Genomic DNA, 22,781 nt, shown 5'->3' with positions numbered 1-22,781 from the left:
GGCACTCGATAGACAATGGGTTCAAAAGCTTTCGGAAGGCCTTTAAAACGGCCGTGTGCACAGAGATTATATCCAAATAAGAAAGTCCTAGGACCTATTTCCTATTTTTTATCATTTTTGTCAATACTGGGAAATGGTTGTTGCGCGGCAGAAAAAACCTGCTCATAGGGAGCGTGGCCCGTCACCAGAAGAGGCTGTCGTCAAGCCCAGCTTTTTATAGGTTGTATTCACTGGCGAGGTACGCATGCAGGCAAACATGTGAGTGCGCCGTCAATGGTTACGTCGGGCTCCGCGGGATGGCGGTACTTGTCTGTGCTAAGCACATGATGTGTGTTGGACGTTCCACACTCTACCCCACCGGACGCAACTCGACTCCAATGTGGGTGCGATTAATAACATCTCTGTTGACACCAGCGTTGAGAATCCAGTTGAAACAGAGCGGACGACCCCCGCCGGTGTTTGCGGGTGCAGTGGCACAAGCCGCGCCATGACCGTGGCGCTTCGGCCATGTCCGTGTCCGTTTCCAGTGTTGCCAAGCTAAAAAATTGACAGCTGAACTTTTCAGTGAATGCCGTCTATAGAAAATATCCGCTGTAAAAAGAGCGCTCACTGGTTGACGGCCGCGGTGAAGACGACCAGAAGACCGAGCACGATGATGGTGACGGTCTTAGGTGCTTGGCCAGCCGCGTGGCCCAGTGGGGCTTCTTCTTCTTGAGGGCCATGCTTGCCGCCAGGGGCGCCATGATGCCCACCAAGGAGAGCACGATGCCCAAGTACGGGATGCTGTAACACCTCGTCTCGGCGGACATGCGGTTGCCCAGCAGGAACAGCCAGAGTGGTATCATGCCTGCCTGCGGTGTCAGCGGGGCGCACCATTGTCAAGGAGGAGTACTGGTCGTATGATTGACCAAACCCGGCCGCCTGCTGACTGACTGAACAAATAATATTGAAGAAAAGGCGGGGAAAGGGAAGCGCGAGAGGAAGATTAGAGAATCACAGGCGAAATCCTCTCTCAAAATCCGCTCTACTCGTAGTCAGCAACAAGCATGGGGTGGCACCGGACCGCTTTCTTCCTCAGGTACAGTGGGAAGAGCACCGCGTACCTCCCGTTGCGGCCAGAGAGTCGTGGGATCGATACCGGGCGCCGCTAGCTGTTTCTTTTTTCTATAGTGTAGTATCGCGCAGCTGTGGGTGTAAGGAGGAGAGTTGCGCATGCGCAGTGTGAGTGCGGACGCCGACGCGGGACATGCCGAGACCATAAGATGCTTTCGCATCTAAAAAAAATAGTGTTGTGGCAGCACTCAAAATTGGTCGTTTTTCCACCGTAACGAAAAAGTCAAAGTTTTATTTACACATGCGAAAGACGTTTTCTTTTGATTTCGTTGTGGTTCAATACCATCTTTGTATGCGCGAACATATCTATAGCGTGGTTTTTGTTTCATGCGAACCTTCCTCAGCTCGTGCGGCGCAGACACAAAAGACATCATCAAATAGACCCGTTACCCCTCTTCGAAGGCGGCTTTCCCCAAAATGACCTGAACTAAGCGGCCCGTGCGCGGGGCTGATGTGTAAGGGGTCACTAGCCAACAGGATTTATTGTCTCCCTTTCCTCGATTCCGCGACATGAGGCGCTCGACCATTCCTATCTGAATAAATTCATTCATTCATTCATTCATTCATTCATTCATTCATTCATTCATTCATTCATTTACAGAAGTCTAATTACCTGGCTGCTTGCATGCAGACATCTTTGCGTGCAATGAACCCGATACAAGAGTCGAATTCATCGCAACTGTTCTTCTGTGCGACGCAAGCGTATTGAGTTAAAGGATGTTGTGTCTTACATGCATTCTTACATCGTGGCGACCTTTAGCTACCAATTTTAAACTCATTTGCCTGTTCCCTGCGCTGGCATGTGAATGTTTTGAGGCCACCCACGCGGCCCCCGTAACCATCACCAAAACAAGCAAGCATACGACCTTGCGGTGACAATGTAAGCACCGGCATCTGAAATGCTCATAACAATATCACCCATAGCTCTCTAACAAGCACTTCATTTTCGTCCTCCTTTCCAGCCCCAACTCGTACGCAGTAGCATATTTGCGTTCCCGCTCAGTCGACGATATTCATTCGAAACGTGGCGTTTTTATTCGGTTTCAAAAGCCGCGGAAGACGGCCGGTAGCGGCGGCCGCATGATCGAGAGCACCGTGCTATCGCGCCCCCCAAAGCCTGGTAGCACACGCGCAATGGCATATCGCGATAGGCAGGCAACACCACGAGGCAAGAATGTTATCTTGCTCCGTGACGCAGCATAAAATGCCTGGTCATGCATGCTCCAGTGCCCGCGCGGCTGCGACTTGATGCGATAACTATAAGCGGAAGTTGTCTTTTTCTGTCACTGTTTGCAACTGGCAGAATGTTCTGGAAGACGATAGCGATGTGAAGGAGTGGAAGGGTAGGCGGTAGCTGACCAATAGCTGCGCTCTGTAATGCCGCTCTGTAATGTAGTGGCCCGCGTTTTAGAACGAGGGCCACTCCATCTTGCCCGCCTGTTGCGTATCGGACGCGGAGATAGCTGGAGAGCCGGCGGCGCGCTGCCGGCGTCGATGGATGGGTGAGTTTTTTTTCCACGGGGTGCTGTCTATTGTGGAAGTTTGGTTCGCGCTAAGAGTTGTTTTAACTCTATAACTGTTGTCGTTTTCTTTTTCTAGAGTCGTTTTTCTTAGTGCCTGTGCCATTCACCGCTCCCAACCCGGTTTGCTCGGACAAGCGCATCCAGGAGGGCCCTTCGATTGCGAACTTGCCTCACGTCAGACCTGCGCAAGCTGCTTCGCCGACAACTCTTCCAAGCGGTGAGTTCCGTGGCCGAAGGCCCGGGGCGACGTGCGGCGTACCCACGAAACCGGCTTTTGTCTCGTTCTTTCGCGCCTTTCGCGAATTTGGATTAAGTTTCAAACCGGGCGCACATTCGCCTCGGAGCCGAACGTTTCGTGGGCCGTCGCGACGCAGGGACTCCGGCTGTCACCAAAGCTTTGCGGTGCGCGTTAGGCTGTAGCTTCCGGGACAGCGGCGCATGTGCGGTTGAAGTCCTTCGTCGCTGCCTCTATTCTGGAAATCTTTAGCTCGGAAGCCCGTTCAGTTGTGGTGATAGTCCGTCTTCCTTTCCGAACGCCGCGGTAGCCGGGGCATGCATTCCGCTCGCTCATCCTCGGTTCGCGCGGCGTTCGGAATAGTCGCCACCTTCAGCGAGCACCACTGAAGCACGGAACGCAGCTCTGCGGTCCGCGGCTCCAAATTGGGGCCGTGGCAAAGGCGAGTGATGGAATTGGTGTCCTTGGTTCCATTTCAGGTTGGCGTCCGGCACCGCTATTCGCGTCCTCCCCTTTTCCTGACCCATGTGTCGTGTCTACTTGCACTTTATCCTTCACGCAAACATGCACTACTATCCTGGCTAGGCAGGTACACGTCTCCATCTGTCCTGTGTAGCTGGGCGACGCGTGTTTTGTACGCAGGTGTTTTGGAGCAATAAAAGTGGTTCTGTCGCTGTTCGTCTGTGTTACTTTGCCTTTCAGCGTCCCTTCCCGTTCCTGCCAGGCGTAATCCTGCACCCCGCATTCGGTAAGCCGTGATGAACTCCCAAACCGTAACATTTCTAACGTGATTTGCCTTTTGTTGCAGACCGCCTACTGTCTATGCGTCCCGGCCACCGCCAAGCAGGACGGCACCGTCATCGAGCCGTCCAGACTGCCGTTCGAGTCGAGCTGTCCGTGGCTGCGTCTGTCCTGAAATCATTAAACCCTGTTCAAAACCGGCGTACTGCCTTTGTCGTTTGTACACAGTCGATGTGGCTCGCTGGCATTGTCGGCTTGAGCCACCACAAGTACTGTGTCGTCCCTTGTATGCTCGCTTCGAACAGTATTTTAGCCAATCTTAGTGGCGCTCATTGAAGTCGGGGGGGGGGGGGGGGTTCTGGATGGGTTCTTGTTCCAAACAAATTTTTCAACGGCCTTTCTATACATTTTGTGCCGTTTTACCCGCAAGTTATATGTAAATAGTTCCTTAAAATATAGAGAACGGGGTGTGCATATTTTGGTTCGCGATATCTAAAAAATGGGGAAAACATTGCAAGTGTGCAATTAGAGATGGTGGGGGGGAGTTCCCTTGGTTCACTGCGTGGAGCAGTGGTTCTGAAACATGAGCCTGCCGCGGACCCCTTCCCGGCTGGCAAAAGTGAGGGGGAACTCTTCATAACCTATGTTGGAAGAATAGTTTCTTAGTAAGTATACTAGAGAGGAAACTGCGCCTCGTAAGCCATGTCGTCGTGGGGGTTCATGGGAAGACCCTCCTTTTTGGCTTGGGCTTGGCATTACAATTGGATTCTTAAGCAGTTTTTGGGATTTGCTTTCTTCACTACGCATCAACACGTTTGCGAGCTACAAGGAAGCCGAACTCCTCCCGTTTCTGTGTTAGCCGTCAACGTTTGTAGCCGTGTTCAGTGAAACAGAAGGCAATGCGTGATCGCACCTGACGTTGCTCATGCCGCAGTCGAAGGACGTATGACTGGGCGGGTAATATGCCGCCGCGAAATTTGTAGCCGACGAAAAGAACCAAAACGTACTTCGACGAAGACAAGATACGGCAGATACGGGCGCTTGTATGCGTCCTATCTTGCCATCGTCAGCGACTGTTTACCTCAACGTTTTCTTTTTTCTTGTTAAACTAGCTGGTGGTCGGTGCACCGGTTCACCACGAAGGCAAAGTTTTCAAAGGCACGCTCAAAAAATGTTCGAAACTCTTCAAACAACTTATTATTTGAAATAATGGTAAAATTAATAAAATCAGTCTCTAATGAGTTACCCCCAAATATTAATATTGTTCGTAACTACAACCTTGGCCTGCGGAATAGCAGGCACAACCGTTCCGGCAAAAATACGCTTTACTTCCTTTTTCCTTAGTTTTAAAACAGCCTGATTTTATTTTCCACTTACATAATTGCACACTATTCTTCGCGCTTTTGTGGCACTTTGTTTAAATTTGCGGTAACTAAAACGTTTCAATCCAAGCCAATGATGAAGCTAAGGCGAGCGCGATGTATAATGGCGGCCCATGGCGGCACAGACGACCTTGATGTGAGCCGTATAGACGCTAGCGCCAGATTCCTCTCTAGTGTATTCTGTAAGAAACTTTATGGTTGAAAGAAATGCGAACGACAGCCCATGGAGGAAAGAATACTCAGGAGAGGCCCCTAGCATCCCAATGCATTGCGAAAAGTGTGGAGGAAGTGGTGTCATTTTTCTTGAGCCCTTAAACAACGTTGCTTACTTGTTTACAACTGCGGCGGCCAAATTTGGGCCAATAGAACGGACAAATTTTTAAGGCGCTTGGTATGTGGCTGCTTCGCTACGCTTGCAAACCATTTTGCATGCTTCGCTCCAATACAGTTTTGCCTCGGATACCGACTCGCAAACATCTCAATAAGCTGGGAATATTTCTACGAATTTTTCTCTAGAGCAACTTTACTCCAAGTCTGGCAGAATAACGTGTAATGATTGCTTTATTTTACAACGAGTACGCTGGTTCATGGCAAAAAAAGGTGCCGTAATGAAAAAAAAAAAAAAAAACTGGCGAATCTCGCACTCAGTCGCGCAAGGCTTTGGAACTGTTTATTTGCGTGTTCTGTCGTCGATTTGCACTGTGCTACTAGTAGTCGTCCTCATATGCATCGATATCGTCATGTTCCTCACGCTAAGCATTACACATTATCGGCAGAACCTTCTATACAACTAAAGTGATGATCGGTAGCGCTTGACGACATCTGGGGGTGCAGTGGTGACGCGTAGGTTCACGACCCATGCGCGGCGTTCCTGGAGTCGCGTCGAGGTTGCGTGGAGCAGGTGTTGCTCCAGCTGTGGCGTTGTTGGTTGCTAGGCAACGCGGGGCGCTCCTCGGGGTTTTCTCTAGCTTTTTTTCTTCTTCTTTTGTTTTGCTAAAGACACTGCGCGTGCCGGGGGCGTTCGGCGGTCGCCGCAAAGCCCGCGCTCACAAGCGTTCGGCATTTTCTTGGTATTTTTAACTCGTTACGCGCCGCACATTATTACAACAGCTCCGCTGTTAAGAAAAGAATCATGCAGATATCGGGCCGTTTGGGAACTGCGACAATGCCTCCGCTGATTGTTGCTCCTTTTGACTCCGTGTATCTACGTCGTTCACGTGCAATGCAACACAGTGATGTTTCGGCACTGTTCAGTACCGTGGTTGTTCACTAGCCCATCGCTTAGAGTCTTAGACACTGCTCCGCTTCGGTATTACGACCCAGTGCGGACTCGCCTTCAAAGATATTCTTTGCGACGTATAGACTCTGCTCCGCTTTGTTAACGAGCCAGCATGCGCTTGCCTTTTAAGCCGTTCATAGCTCCATACTGAGAACACCCTGCCTTCGCTCAACGCTTTTAGGTCATCGTCCCTTCCACACTCATTGCTCTCGTCCGTCGTATTTTGTTAGTTTTGGTGAAGCTAAATTCTATGTTCGTTATATAATACCCATGGACGCTATCCAACATAACGTCGCCAGAATGCCTGCGGAAACCATAGTATGCTTCACTAAAAAATCAAACCATGGGGGAGTTATAACTACTTTTCTTTCTGTAATATCATCATCAACAGCAGCAGCAGCAGCCTACTGCTGGGCAAAGACCTATGCAATGAATTTCCAATTATCCCGGTCCTGTGCTAACTGCGACCAATTTATCCCCGCAAACTACTTGATCTCATCTGCCCATCAAACTTTCTGTTGCCCTTGCTACGCTTGACTTCATAGGGATCTACTATGTTACCCACTCTGTTCTACGATGCACTGTTCTTTAAAGTTAACATCAGCTTATTTATAAAACGTGGAGTTACGTAGATTTCCGCTTTAAAATACCACTGGCCAGTCACGCTTGTTGTATAAACGACCTATAAATTTTAATACCTGGAGCAAAATTTTTATTCCTCTACTTACTTGGCTAAAATGTTGTGCAGGAACGTTTGGCACACCTAGCCTTGCTTTAGCGGAAAGACTGCAGGACACATGCTTTTACTGCGAGACAAGAGGCCAGGGCCGAGACGATTCTGGGAAACGGGACCTGCTATGGACTCCAGGCAGCAGTTACAACTTTCCAGCGGTCCAGTCTGGAAAGGACTGGAAAAGGAAGTTCCAGGTGAGCTGGTTGCAAAGTCCAATCTCTTGTCGCGTGGCGCGTGGCACTGCTGACGCTAGACAGGCAGCGCTGATGATGATCCGGGCGCTCATGATGACGATGGCGATGGTGTCTCTACAACTTCAAGGCCACCATCATCATCAGCATCTTCAACTTCTGGTTGCCATCGTCGATGACCAAGCCCTCGGGTGGGTACGCAAGTGTTGTGGAGGCCGGGACGGGAGTAACGGAAGCTATCCTGCAGCGGCAGTGGCCGGCGCAAAGCTTCGATGGGACACCAAAAAAAAAAAAAACCAACAAAGGGGGCGGGGCAATATATGAGCCTCCCCGTACTTAAACACAACGGATTGCTTTTCGTTCTTTGCAGTGTCGGCCACGCGAGAAAGAGGGGGGGGGGGGGGGCGTCAGTGTCGTGGAAGAGAAAGAAAAGGTGCGTGCGCGCGTGCGGCGGGGCTCGTTCCGTGGCGGTTCTTCGACGGCGGCAACTGGGTGGGCCAGCTCCGTTCCAGCCCCTGGCCCTGGTCGTGCCCGGAGATACGCCCGCAGCTGTGTCCCGTCGCATGAGCCACCGCTAGGAGACCCCTGCGCCCTCGAAATTGCCTGGCCGACGCTAGAGTGAGTCGTCTCGAAACGGACTTGCCGTGTCACCTTGCCGACGGCCGCCGGCGGCGTCGTGCCGCGAAGCAGGTGAATGTTGCGGCTCGACGTCGCTAGCGGCCGTCGGAAGGGCGGCACGGCAAGTTCGACGGTAGTCTGCCCGTAGCTTTCGCAGCGTCTGTTCTGTTGGCGACGGCGCAATAATTTACCCGAAATTCCAGCGGCTGTCGCCGCCAATTGGATACCCGAAGTCACATGACACGTGGCGGAAGAATTTCGGAAAAATTATTTTCGGCACCGGCTGAATTTTTTCAGAATTTTGCCGGTGGTTGGATTTGGGAGAGTAGAACCTACAGTAGCGTAGCCAAACCGGCCTCATCTAATATAACCTAATGTAACCTAACCTATCATGACCTAAACTAACCCGACCCGACGTTACCGAATCTACGTGACTCAACTACGCCGAACGCAAACTATCGCACACCTAACTTAAAGCATAGAAGTCCTTTGAAACCGCCGGGTTAAGTTCATAAACCGAGTACGATACCACAGCGCCCCGGGAGGAGCCGAACGGGCTGGTTTTTGCGCTGTAGTTCTCCCATAAATGCTCCACGTTAACCAATCTCAGGTTGGCGGCCGGTAGATAGGAACCCTTAAAGGGGCACTGACACAAAATTTTGAAGGCGAGATAATGTCGGAGATAGATTGGTGGGAACACATATACATCATCTGCAAAATATCAGCGGCGAATACAGCCTAGAACATATTTAAAATCAATTTTGAAGTGTGCGAAACGCAACCGAGCAGCAAACAGAGGACCACGCGCAATTGTAAATAAACAACATCCAAACACGTCACGAGTTTGTGTTTGCCGCTTCCGCACTACCGGCGTTTTACGCGGGCTCGCCCGGCTCGCCGCTCCAATCGGAGGGCCGGAGGGCGGAGCTTCTGCTCTCGAGAACGAACGACCCGATCGTTGGCGGCGGAGGCGCCGTGATTTCGTCAGCTAATCGGGCAGCTGGCCGAGACCAAAGTTCTACAGCGATTCCAGGCACTCTGTTTCTATTACTGTTTATTACCATTGGATGCGAAAACGCGCCGGAGGCACGAAAAGCCCACTGAGCTAGCCGCACGGTCGCTGTGCAGGCGGCGGCCACGGCCGCGAAGTGGCCCAGGCCGGCGCAGGTAGCTCGAGTGATAGCTTGTTACCGCTGCACGAAATTGTCCCCAAGTCCCGACCATAGTGGCTTAAATGAGAAAGGAGTTAATGATGCGATGGCGGGTTGCATTAAAAATTGTCATCTGCACCGCTTACGAGAGCGGCACTCGAATATCCGCCGCAGTGCTGAGCCGAACACATCTGTAGGCGGACCTGTAGGCAGACCGGCCGGCTGCTCCCAGCGCGCGTCTTGCCACCCACCATCTCGAGCGTCGCGCGTCGTTCTTTAGCCGCGGTAGCATTTGCACTCGCAGCGCCTGCGTCACATCCACGGTCGCTTTTTAATTAAGCGCCTCACGAGATCAGTACGTGGAGGCATTCGCAGAAACTGCCGTCGATGCGGATTCGACAGTGCTACGGCGGCTCTGCTCTGTGATATTCCTCCGACGGTCACGTGGTCAGCTTTGTTCACACAAAATCCACAAAATCCATCGTTTCGCGGCACTCGCTGAAACCGAAACTGCGACTGGCCGCATTTAAAATCCCTCTAATTAAACAACCGTCGCACGCTGAAGCAAATGAGGTTTCTACAGGTTATAAGTAGGTCACTAGCTACTTATTGCAACGAAAAAAACAAGATGCTAAATTTTTGTGTCAGTGCCCCTTTAACTCGTACCAAGCATCTTGGACACGGTTGTCGGCTACCTGAAGGACAAATAGCTTCCTAAAGTTGTGGCTTTTGACTTCGGAATGATCGCCAAATGCGCGGTGCTTTCGACAATAGCGGAAGTATAGACCATTCGATGGGGAAGATCGACTCAAGGGCTGTGCCTGTCCTTGTTCTCCCTCTGGAGCCGTCCATAGTCTGTAGTTGCATGAAGGGGTTAATAGCGCAGGAAGACGACGACACACAAGGAAGAGAAGACTGGGCAAGCGCTGAATACATTATCAGCGCCTGTCCTGTCTTCTCTTCATTGTCCTGTCTTGTCTTGTCTTCTCTCCCTTGTCTTGTCTTGTCTTTCTTGCTCGGTCTTCTCCTCTTCCGACGACACGCCAGGAGAGACACCTTGTATGTCGTCGTTTTCGAGCGCTGTTAACCCTTTCATGATGCTCCACAAACCAGTCCTATTGGGTGAGCAGCTTTCTGAGCTGCAGATACGGCCAACGCTCAAGCGTGGAATGTGTTGCCGGCGTCCATAAGCGCCTGAAGATCTCAGCCCCCATTATTGACTAAGGTTTGGGAAGGACGGCAGGGCTACTTTGGCCAAGCGTTGGAAGGCCAACACTGGGCTTGGTAATGCATATTGCTTTCACACTGCTTTTACCTGGGTACAGTGTGCTACTCGCATAGCATATTTCCGGCTTTTTTCCATTTGTATTGTCCAATGCATTCCTTGCGGCCTAATCTTCATTTTTGTGTATACAGGCGATTAAGAATGTAATTTATGCATGCAATATGGCGTGCAGTAGCACAGAAGAGGGACAAAGAATATTTATTGTTCCCGTGGTATCTCCCTACAGATTAAATGTTATGTGCCTAAAAGCCCAAATTTCTTTGATCCATGTATCGAGATTTCGGCGCACGCTACAGCTCCCCTCGTGGTCTAAGTTAATCCGTAGCCCTCACTACGGAATGCCTCATAGCCCGAAGACAAATTAGTCATTTGACCTGGTGCTATAATTTGTGAAGTTCCCCTATCAAGCATACTTCAAACATGCTTGTTAAAGAAACCTCCGTTAGGTATTACCATTAGATATTGCGAAGGTTAGGCATTCAATTAGGCACCCCTTTAGGTTGTATACAAAGCTGGCTCTTGGAATAAAAAAATTCACAGCATATCCACGGGGTGAATGATGATGAGTGGGCGAAGCTCCTGAGGGGAAATCATCGGTAAAACCGTGACTCTTCAGTGAAAGTTCGCCCACTACATCTGTGTCCGAACGTAACGTCTAGAAAGTCTCGCTTAAACCGCGCGTCGGCACCTTGGGGCTGAGCTCGCCTGATGCGTTTTGCAGACGCCTCACGAGCTCTCACTGCATCGGGGTCTGCCTGCCGATACGCGCGCTTTCTCGCCGCTTCCCGTTCTCTGACGTTTTGGAGATCCTCTTCGCGCCGCAGCCGTACCGCTTCGCGTACGGCAGGGTCCTCGCGCCGTTGCCGTGACGCTTGGGCCTCTCGTTCTCGAACGCTGGGATCTTGGCGGCGGCGTCGCGCAGCCAGACGACACGCTTCGGCCTCCCGCTCTCGTACGGCAGGATCTTGGCGGCGGCGTCGCGCAGCTTCACGGAACGCTTCTGCCTCGCGGGCTCGCTGCCTCGCGGGCTCGCACATCTGCAGCCTTATCCATCGGGCGACTCCGAGCGCGCGCCAACAGCGAACGGATTTTATTACAACGCTCCCCGCCATCTAGTAAACAATCCAAGAACTAAACTAGAGGTAGCCACGCCATCTAGTAAACAATCCAAGCGCATCTTTTCATCATATACAAGTACCGCCATCTAGTAAACAATCCAAGAACTAAACTAGAGGTAGCCACGCCATCTAGTAAACAATCCAAGAACTAAACTAGAGGTGGCTACATACATACGTCGAGGATGGACAGACCCACGCCTTAAGGAGCTTCGTCCCTAAAAATAAGCACCCCCAGCGCAACCTGATCAGACTAGAACGGTAAGGTAACGACAGAGATGAAATAGTAAACGCGTTCAAAGAATATTAGATTTTGATTGAGAACCAGTTACCTTTGGAGGAAATAAAACGCAACTTCATTCAAATTTCGCCTCGCGCAGATGATGAATCAAAAGAATGGCTACAAAGACCCATATCGGCAGAAGTTAAAGATGCAATAGATAACTGAAACCCAGGAAATACGCCTGAACCAGATAGACTCAGCGCAGCCTTTTGCAAAATGTTTAAATACGAGCTATTCTGTGCTCTTTCCAGAATGTACAACGAAGCCTATAACAACGCTCTGCCTGCGTCATACGCTTGTTCGCATGTGGTTCTAATTCTCAAGACAAAATAGAAGAGCTAAGGAATGTGAAGTCGTACCGGACCATTTGTTTACCCAATGTGTACTGCAAAATATTTATGAAGGTTATTGCAGGCAGGCTTCAAACAGGTATTGATCGAATACTCGGCCCGCATCAAACATGCGATATCAGAGGCCACAGCATGTTCACAAACATACACATGGTGTGCTGTATTTCGGTGACGCCGTGAACATCGGAGTCGCCGCAGTTATCCAGACTGGCTGCATTTGGCTGCGTGCCCCACAATATTCCGTATTCGGTACTCGAACATGTAAACGTAGTTAAGGTTATTAAAGAGGGCTTGGCGCTTGCATACAGGAATCGCACTGCTCGTGTAATCGTGAATAAGCAGTTGAGAGCACCCATCGGCCGCAGGGCTGCCCCGTCAGCCACCTATTGTTATGTCAATACAATAGAGTCGTGACATTTCAAACTCGCGATAATTCAAACTTCAGGTTAATCCAAATAAATTTTTTTCAAGTGCATACATCTGATTTTTCGCCATGCCTAGGTGCCTCTTCACTGCTTTCAGGCTCCTTTCTTTACACCATGCCCATTCTTCTCCATATTGCACTTCCGTATGTTAGCTGTCTCGCGCTTATTAACTTCAAAAGCTCCTCTAGTTCTGTTCTGTCACATGGGATGGAGATTGCCACGCTTCACCGTTTCCTAATTAAATAGATCGTCTCCTGTGAAAGATTAGCTGTATCCAATCTAGCGATCGTGCCTACGTCTTCTACTGCATTCTCCTCGATAATGCGTGTAGGATTTTTCCTGGTTTCCTGTGTCATAAACCTTTCTCCCTCAGGTAGAGCTGAATATCGGTTCTGCAGCGTGATCCTGCAGAACCGCTATTGAGCTCTAACCGAGGAATCGGAGCAGATCCCTAGACAAGGCAAGCGTGGCAGAGGGCGAAAGTAAGTTCGAAGGGCAGCAGAGATCAAGAAGTTTGCGGGGATAAATTGGTGGAAGTTGGCACAGGACCGGGAAAATTAAAGATCTATGGCGTAGGTAGGCTGATAAGATGACGATGATGAAATATATTTCAAAATTTTTGGCTCGCTCTCTATGCTATCTTTTAAAGCCGCTTATCCAAACTGCTGCATTTCCTAGCTTCGGTAATTCGTATTTTTTGCTTGTCCTTGCCGTAAAATATTTGCGGCATGGGCCACTACTAGCTGCACATTTTCATCCCTAAATCAGTAACAGTCACAAATGAAGTCGATTACCTGCATACACGCGTCAAAGCGAATCAGCGCGAACCAACAACCGCCTGTGGATGAAACTGGCTGCGCTTGCTGCCATCGAAAACTTTGCATTGAACTCTCATTCAAAGACAAAGCCGTCATTCATTCGTGAATTCTTTTGTGAAAGAATAAAAATGAGCGCCGGAATTGAGCGCATACTTTTAGACAAAAAAAAAAGCGTGCTTCTCGCCGTACGAAGTTGAAAGCGAAAGATGAATAGCGCATGCGCAGTGTGGAAGAAATGTCTCGGAGGCCCGAAGCTGCGCGACTTCCAGACTGGCATTTAGCACAATCTCAAATGGGCGAGCCAAGGTACTTGACATCTCGGAGTGAGCTCTTTGGTATGGTGGACCACAACTCGGGTAAACGGGGAGGTATACTGTGCCTATAGGTTATCGTTACACGATGCTATCTCCCAACAACCTATGGGGACACACGCGAAAAAATGCAGTGCTCATACCTCAATAAAAGCAGTATAAATGCCCTCTTCTGGGTAATGTGCAACCTCGAGTGTAGCCCCGCATCACGTCACGTCGCATCGCCGTAAGACTCAGGCGTTCCACTAGCATTTCCGTCTTTTTACCCTTGCTAGCGTGCGGTGGTGTAGTAGCTCAGTCTAAACTGCGTGTTTCGCACCGCTGCTGTGCCACACTGATGCTCGAGCTCAACGCCAGCCACCGACGCTTATGTTATCATGAATGAAGGCGGGTCTCGGTTAAGGACAGCTTTCTTTCGCTTATGTCTACGCTTGGTTAGCAACAAAGCTTGCTCCGTCGTTGCACGGTGGCCTCATGCAGTTAACGCCCACCGTTGCTTTCGCAGGTTGCTCGATACCGAGCCTTCCGCTCCTTCGTACAGAGTACCCGGCGGGCAGCTGTGTGAACTGAACCGCGGCGCCTTGACGTGAACCCGGGCTTCAATCGCGGAGAGTACATGTCGTGCCTGCGCACTCTCGTATTTCATCAAAATGTCGCAGAAGCCAGTGCTAGGCGTAGTAGTCGCCCCCGATCCTCATGCGCCTCCCCAAGCAGAACCGGACGGCCATGACGCTCTATCTATGCCTACGCCTCCCCATTTGGCGCCGGAAGCTCCTCCGCCTGCCTCCGCTACGCCGCCACAAGTCGCCCCTGACGTACCCCCTCCAGCCTCTGCTACGCCGCCTCAAGTGGCCCCTGACGTTCCCCCACCAGCCTCTGCTACGCCGCCTCAAGAGGCCCCTGCTTTTCCTCCTCCGGAAGCCGCTACGCCTCCAAAGGCAGTCGCAGGACTCTCCCGTTTCGAGCCTCCGCCGGCCCCTCCGAAGGTTGTCGCAGGTCTCGGACAACAGGCGCCCACTCCGAAAGTAGTCGCATCTCGTCGACCTTCGGAGGGCCAGCCAGGCCAGTCATTCACTGGCAACGCGCAGGGGGTCCCTGTCTCAGAGCCAGTCAAGTGGGAGTACCTGGTGGCAGTCAAGAGCTACGAGCAGCAGGTCGGGCCCAACATTGTTCGTGGGAAGATGATCGTCGAAAGCCTGCCCAGCACTCCCAGGGCCATGCCGGCCGAGCGGAGGTTTTCCCCTCTGCCGGGAACGGGGTACGGCCAGGACATGGACATGGGACATGGTAGAGACTACATGTACGCGCCCATGAGCAGCGGCCAAGGTCATCCGATGGGCGGCGGGACACCGCCAAACGTGCAGCGAAGTCGCGAGGAGTTCCGCAACTTGGCTCTCGGCCATGACGTCGACCTCGTTAAAATGGCCGAAATGGGTCCCGAAGTCAGGAGGCTCTTGGACATGGGAAGCCGTATAGACCAAATTTTGGACGTCACCGGCATGCCTCATGCAGGCAGGCGTCCAAGCGGTTACGCAGAGCCCACCGGGCCGATCATGGCGGAGTGTTACGAGAGACCGCCACCTACCGGCAATGCTGCGCCGATGGGTAGGTGCAGCGTGGAGGCCTGTCCGCGAGACCCTCGTTTGTACGGGCCGCAAGAACCGCGGATGGGCGGGTGGCCCAGTTACGAGGGGCCAAATTACCCCAGGCGACCTTGCTCGACAGAGAAGACGACCTACGTCGTGGAGAATAGGCCTGCGAAGAGTTCTATGACCAGGGCATCGGACATTTCGGACAGAATACGGCAAGACATCTACGAGCACCGCGCAGAGATCATGCTTGAGAAAATTCGCGCAGACGCTGCGAGCCTCCATGAAGGTGAACCCGACGCGCGTATTCGTCCCAGAAGAAACAGCATGCCTCACGGCAGTAGGCCGCCGAGCCGAAATGTACGAAGAGCGTCGTACGGTAATGATGGCTGCAGCGACAGGCGAGAACACTCGAAACCACGGCGGCAGAGGTCGCGTCATCTCAAGAAGTCCTCTTCGTCGTCATCTTCGTCCGCAGACAGACCGCGCAGCGGGCGCTCGAAGCGTTCCAAGGAGTCCAAAGGCAAAAAGTCGCGAAGCCGTTCTAAAAAGAGCTCTTCATCGTCCTCGTCCTCGTCATGTGGCCCACGGACCAACCCCAAGCCAAAGGGCCGCTCCATGGAGTTCGTTAGGAAGGTGACGGAACGGTTTAGCTCTTCATCCACCGGTCCGGAGATGTAGCTCAACGGACCTCCACAGCGTCAGCCCTCCAAGAGAATCGCACGGTAGTGACATTCCCGGCCGGCCTGTGGTCCGCCAGGTGAGCCAGATCAGGGTCATGGAAAGTTATACGTCAGTCAATCCGCAGTAGGGCGAAACTTTCACGTCGACGACCATGGGTCCCAGCGGCTCTCGACGACCTGGCCAATGAACTGAGTACACTTGTCGGCAGTTCACTAATTCGTTGAAGTTCGCTGGCGTGCCAGCTTGAACTTTCGTGGCGGGGCAATATCGGAAAACTTCTAAATTTCGGGGCGGACATTGAATAAAGTTACGGCGCACGACTCAATTGTGAGCAAAATTTGTGTGGTGGTCAGTTTCCTGGCGTTACGTTCAAGCAAACGTCTCCGATCACAGTGTATGGCAGTACATCTGTGTTACCGCACCTATTCCCTTAAAGCTGAGAGGAGACAACTTTGTACAAAGGTATACGATCTTGGTGTGACAATTTTCTCCTGCCACTGGAAGGCCCCCGACCCTTATTGCAGCACAGAGGTCGTACTGCTGTGAAAATTAGCGGTGACAACACCACCAATGGTGCGCCCCGCCTTTTTTACTGCCATCGCCGGGCACCAGGATACGGGCTTTCATGTATTTTATAGCGCCAGGTTTTCGTGTGTTTCGTAGGCATGCACGAAACTGCGTCCGCGTAGACCATCAAAGGCTAGCACTATGGAACGCCTAGCGCTTGAAAAAGACGTGGAGCCTCGGAACTGTGCTTCAGGGTGGAGGACTACCACCACGCTGGGGAGCCGGATGATGCCTGCTACGCGTGTCATTGGAACTCGGACAATGAGGACGCATGCGGAACCCTAACCATGTACATCTTCGCTGTAAAAATTCATTCCTCAACGAGGAAGGGGCCTTGGGCAAAACTCCAAAACTGCTTCGACCGTGTCGGCATCTGGGCGCAATCGGATAGACGTCAGCTTCCATAAAGCGAGGGACCCAGGATTCATTCCGACCGCGAGAATTTTTTCTTCAGTTCAATGAATAATGATCATCATTGTGAAAGAAAGTTTGCTTTCCTGCAGTACGTTTTGTAGTGGTCGACAGGCGTCAGGGAGAGGCTGAAAGCTTCGAGTTAAAAAACCGACAAGCTCTGCTTCCTACGGAATTGGTTCAGAAGTGTACGTGGCCAGGCCATTCAAAACGGGTCGAAGGCCTTGCAAGGTCACTGTACCGTCATTTGATCGAAAAGTCCCTGTTGGACGGCGTGTGAAGTCATGACAAGGTGTGACGTCATACCGTATGCCTTATTAAATGCGAGGTGTAGCGAACATGTAAATGGAGACGATTAGGCAGGCAGTCGTGGTTACGGGGCTATACAGCGGACTCGTGCTAAGACGAAAATGCAAGGAACAACTGGCATTTTAAACCATTCGTAGACATGCTAAATGACCTCAAATGCTCGCCGTACCGCTAAATGTGTCGAAGAGTGCACTACGTGTCTTCCCGGTTGCAGGGCCAGTTTCAATTTTTCACGCTTACAAAAATCAAGACACTCCGGAAGTGGAGTCGCTGAAGTATCTTGGTAATATATACACTTCTGCTCTTGATTGGCATTGACATAATAATGCACTAGTAACCAAAGCGGAGAGACCATTTGGTCGGGTGAAGAGGCTATATGGGAAACGAGCAGGAATGCGCTGGGACACACTTGTGCGGCTGTACCGATCCTACGTCCGGCCAGTCATGGAGTTTGGGTGCGTGTTGCTCTTCATTTGCCCTATTTACAAACTGCGACCGTTATACCTGTTGGAGAGGCACATCCTTTGATTGTGCCTTGGCCTCCCTCGGTTCGGGTTTGTACCGGGTTTGTACTTAGAGGCACGCATTCCAGAAATCGGGGTCCGATTTCTGTTGCTGACGGTTCAAACTTACCTCCACATGTACGAAGACTCCCCTGGGGCTGTCAAGCCTGTATTATTTGTGTTCCGTGTTTATTTTTAAGTGCAGAGCACTTTAGGCGCTTGCCTTGTCCTAGCTCGGTCTCTGGAACTAAGCATATCGTCACCGCGTTACGGTGTAGCCTGTTACGGGCCCTTCGCCACGGCGTAACCCAGAGGCTTCGAAAGCCAAGCGGCTATGCCAGGATATAGGTAGCGTGAGCTAAGGTTCAGCTAGTTATTCTTAGCTTTGTGCAGGATTAGCTGATTATCATGTTTACTCCTGCTTATCATCCCATCCAAATCCAATCCAATCCAATTCATTCCAAATCCAATTCAATCGAAAACTAATCCAAGCCAAGCCAATCCAATTCAATCTAATGCAATCCAATCCAATTCTCGCGCTTGCACAGCACGGCTCTCCAGGAGCTACGCGAAACTCGGTCAACCTCGGCCAGTGTAGCCAATCTGATCAAATCAAATCCAAGCCAAGCCAACTAAACGTACGAAAATTACCAAAAGCAAGATAAACACAAGACACCCACAAGAATAACACAAAGGACCCACTGACGAATCCCTGGTTTGCACTTCCGACCGCTTTCTCGTTAAGTGAAACTATTTTATTTTTTTACATCTCTGTCGCCGAAACGCATTTCCCCACAGGTGCAATTCGTTCAAACATGCCTTGATTGTATTTCCGTTAAGATATACGAAGTTATCGAAGTATCTGCTATTGAACGAAAAACTGAGTCGTCCTTTCAAAACCCCTTCCCTTCGGCTAAAAAACATCTTCCACGCTCCCTATTAACGGCTATTTTGAATGAGTATTTATCCAAGTTGTCTGCTGTTTCTGCGATTTAAAAAGATGGATGTCAAAATGGGGAGAAAGCTGGGATTGTTATTTCTCGCATTCTGGAAATTGGAGTTATTCGCTACGATTCCCGGTCTACGCACCCATTTTTGGTAGAATTCTAGTAATAGCTCTCGCTCTATGTGGAAGTACCGCAACATGTATGAGAAATCATCATGTTATCCGATTCTATGTCAGTTAAGTTATATCGCCATTAACTTCCTCTTCTGATTCTCCATTCTTCCGCACTCATTGTTTTCTGTCCCCAGACATGTGAACCAGGTACGTTTTCCTTGGATCCCTGGCCATACGGACGAGCTAGTGGACCATTTAGCTGATCTCGCTGTCACAGCTCCCGCCTAATTCGGAAGGCCCAATCTGGCTCTTTTTGCATCTTCAGGATTACACGATATTAGCATTTAAACGCTACGCGTTCAGATTCACTGCTATCAACATTTCAACTTGTGCAATTTTTGTTTTTCAGGTGCGCGGTAATGCGAAGTGGCCTTCACCGAGATGCGCTGTAGGATACCGAGGTTGAATTCCGATCTTTTTAGAACAGGGCTTCCCCCTACGGTACTGTGTGTGCGGGGCCAGGTCCCGGAATCAACCGAAAATTTTTTATTCGCCTGTCGCCGCTTCACGACAGCTAGACAACTGCTTCAGAAAGACTCTATCGGGCGTTTGGGGTTTACCTTATCAATTCCACTTATGTTATCTTTCGGGGCAACAAATTTTGGGTTGCAAAAAGGGATATAAATGTAATGGTACTCAAGCTTTCTTTGCTGCTTCAGGTTGCTTGTATTGCTGAAGGGTACTAATTAATGAATAATGTGGGCGTTAATAATAGTGAACTTTCATCTTATGGCCTCTGTCTTTTCGGAAAGAAGTATTGTGAAGTCCTCACGAATTTCACTAAGTGATTTAGCTCTGGCTATTACTCCCTTATGTGTACGTTCGAAAAACTTCTGGGACATCATCATCATCAACAACATCATCAGGGGCTCGGAGCTCAATGGGTCCACACTAACTGCACTGCGGGATTCCGAAAAAAATTGACTCCGTCCAGTCGTAAGTGACCTTTTTGTACTGGCGCCTTTCGCGACGGTGCGGCTGGTCCTATATTTTTACCGAGGGGCCTTCTGTAGGCTTGTCTGAATACCCCACCCCCTCCCCACCCCGACCAAGTATCGTTTACTATGCCTGCACCAATTTCTACAAGTTAAAAGAATTGCCGCTCACTAACATCCTCTCGTTGAACCTCTTCTGTTTATGTTTTCGGGTCTATTTAGGCCAAGTTGTGAAACTGGATCCCAACCACGAGTAAGGGATAAATAGAAGGATAAGAATGGGGTGGAGTGCATTCGGCAGGCATTCTCAAGTAATGCATGGCAGTGTATACCATTGTCCCTGAAGAGGAAAGTGTATGACAGCTGCATCTTAGCGGTACTCAGCTACGGGCAGAAACTTGGGGGCTCACTAAGAGGGTTCAACTTAAATTGAGGGCGACTCAGCGGGCAATGGAACGGAATATGATAGGTGTAACAATAAGGGACAATGAGAGATCGGACTGGGTCAGGAAACAAAAACGTGTCAAGGACATAATAGTAGAAATTAGGAAGAAGAAATGGACGTGGGCAGGGCTGTAATGCGAAGGCAAGATAAACGTTGGTCATTAATGGTAACAGAGTGGATCCCTATAGAGAAGGCAAGCGTAGCAGGGGGCGGCAGAAAGTTATGTGAGTGGATGAGATCAAGAAGTTTGCGGGGATAAATATGTCGCAGTTAGCAGAGGACCTGGATAATTGGAGATTAATGGGAGAGGCCTTTACCCTGCAGTGGGCTTAGATAAGATGACGATGATTGTGACGACGACGATGATGACGAGCTTTGGCCAGGGTAGTGACACTTCCTATACCTTGCATGGGACGCGAAATTCGCTCGCAGCGCCAGACAAGCCCTTGGTGTTTGGGGGCGGTACTAAAAACATGGCGGCGCGTCGCAGACATGCACTGGGAGGCGCCATATTAATGAGGACTAAAAACCGAGCGGGGGGGTGGGGGGGGGGGGAATTTAGCGCCAAATTCAATTGGGACGCACATTCAAGGTAAATTGAGCGAGTGGAAGATATTCAGATGGCCAGCGCACACCTTGTTCCTGTTGCGCAACCCACCACATTATCAAAAGGGCAATTGTTTTGTTCTGGTCGATGAAGTTTTGCGCGTCCACTTCTTTTTGCACCACTGATTCTAAGTACGACGTTGTTTTGGTTTATTAGTACACACAATCTAGACAAGAATAAAGAGTACCGTTATTTTATTTTTATTGCATAAATATACCATTCATACAGTTTTTAAAAACACAACTTGGACATTTTGCGCTTTTAGTCGCAAACAAAAGTGTATGGCACATGGTCGCATGCTAATAACTAGGTATCCAGCCAGTGAATATCTGTCCAGTGCCTTGTCTGTCCAAGGTCTGCGTAGTCTCTGCCGGTGAAATGGGCAGGACACAGCGGTGGCTGCTGTAGATCTGTCGAGGTGGTGAATGATCCAGGTCCTGCCTTCTCGCACACTGGAGCCAAACGCGAGATCTGGAACATCAACAAGCATGTTTGCATATTTGTGTTAGAATGAATACTAGCTTTAATGCTGCTTTCAGGCGCACATAGCTTTAGTGAAAACTGGCATCTGTATCCGAAGTAAACGTTATCTGATATATTAGGAATCTTTCTTAAATTGATTTTGGCTACAAAGACGACTTGTGACAACACCAATCATAAAGGCAAATTTAAAATTAAAATCAGCGAACATATTGTTCGGTGGCAACGACCCACCTTTCCTCCTAATCCAAAATACATTTCTGCAGACAAAAGCAGCCATCCCACACCAGGATCTCTAAAGAACTGTTCACGCATATATACTCTCTCGCACTGCGTATTCCTCTGGTATTTCTCGGGTCCTGCAGTGAAATGGTTATAAAAAACTTATTTAAAAAGCTCTAATCAATTACTAGCAAAGGTTAAGCCTGCATTGTCTAATTATTTATCGGCTTATAGCTGTAACTGCGTTTTTGTGAAAATATCGTTCTTGTACTTAAAGCTGAAACTCGAAGCATGGAACTGAAGCGTAAGTTATAAATTATAAGTGGTGGAATTATAGTTATGATTGTATTATAAACATACACAGTAATTGCTTAGTTTGTATATTTATTGCTACAAATGCATTCTGCTATGTTCGGTTGATTCACGTGAAGAGAAAATGCAGAACACACAATTGAAACGCAATAAAATAATTTATGTAGTCACTACTTAGTTAACCTAGTGCTAACAACACGTTATGACCCTACGGACCCACTCTTTGAGCCATAAGTGTATGGGAGGTGCCTTGCTCCAGCTGTAGACCTAAACAAACTGATAATAATAATGATAACAATAATAGTGATAAAAATTATAATAATCACAATAACATTAATGATATAATAACAACAACAACGCATGATACGAAAGCAAACTAAACGCAGGCAATCAAAAGCTAATAAAAAGAGTGCAGATAGGCTCACACTGTTCTATTAGTAAATGTATATGTTGCCTCATATACATTTTGCTGCATACCGTGCATTCACTAGCGCTAAAATGCAAAACACACAATCGAAACGCATTAAATCAATAACCCATGTATAAACAAACGTGTGTACCTAATGCAGACAGTGGATTAATTACCAGATGCTTGCCGCGCATTTCATGCGCAATTCAAGAGTCAAAGAAGACAATCAGAATGTAATAAATAAATAGCGCACGTGTATGCTCACTTAAATTATAAAGCTACTGCTGCAACGCATCCTGCTATCTCGAGCAAGCGTAGAAAAGCACAACGAGCAGTATGCGGATCGTACCTTTCGTCCGCCGGGATCCAACAAAAGAATTTTATGCGGCCTGGCGTGAAGAATTTTAACACCACTCACTACTGCACGATCTGTGATGACGGCGCGAATCCATTCATGCGTCTATTTCGATGAAACGAACTTTACGGGGGTAAAGACGGCTCTCGGAACACCATGGATTGTAGCACGGCACACCTTTTCAGCGGTGCGAAGTAGAAAGGTGTGATTCCCGTTTTCCACTCCGGGTTGCGCTGGTATTTTCGCAGTCTCGAACTTCAACTTTTAGATGCACTTGTAT

General features: G+C 49.6%; 1 long non-coding RNA gene across 1 annotated transcript; it reads left to right on the top strand.

The window, feature by feature from the left end:
• Positions 1-2,446: 2,446 nt before the first annotated feature.
• On the top strand, positions 2,447-3,813 carry LOC144162049 (uncharacterized). Its single transcript, XR_013320587.1, has 2 exons — positions 2,447-2,615; positions 2,713-3,813. It is a non-coding gene; the product is annotated as an uncharacterized LOC144162049 (long non-coding RNA).
• The last annotated feature ends 18,968 nt before the right edge of the window (positions 3,814-22,781 follow it).

Source organism: Haemaphysalis longicornis, unplaced genomic scaffold (genome assembly GCF_048455015.1).
Source record: "Haemaphysalis longicornis isolate Haplotype H1 unplaced genomic scaffold, Haemaphysalis longicornis Haplotype H1 scaffold_12, whole genome shotgun sequence".
In the NCBI taxonomy this organism is placed as follows: domain Eukaryota; kingdom Metazoa; phylum Arthropoda; class Arachnida; order Ixodida; family Ixodidae; genus Haemaphysalis; species Haemaphysalis longicornis.
The sequence above is the reverse complement of the archived record's forward strand: the minus strand, read 5'-3'. Positions and strand labels throughout refer to the sequence as shown.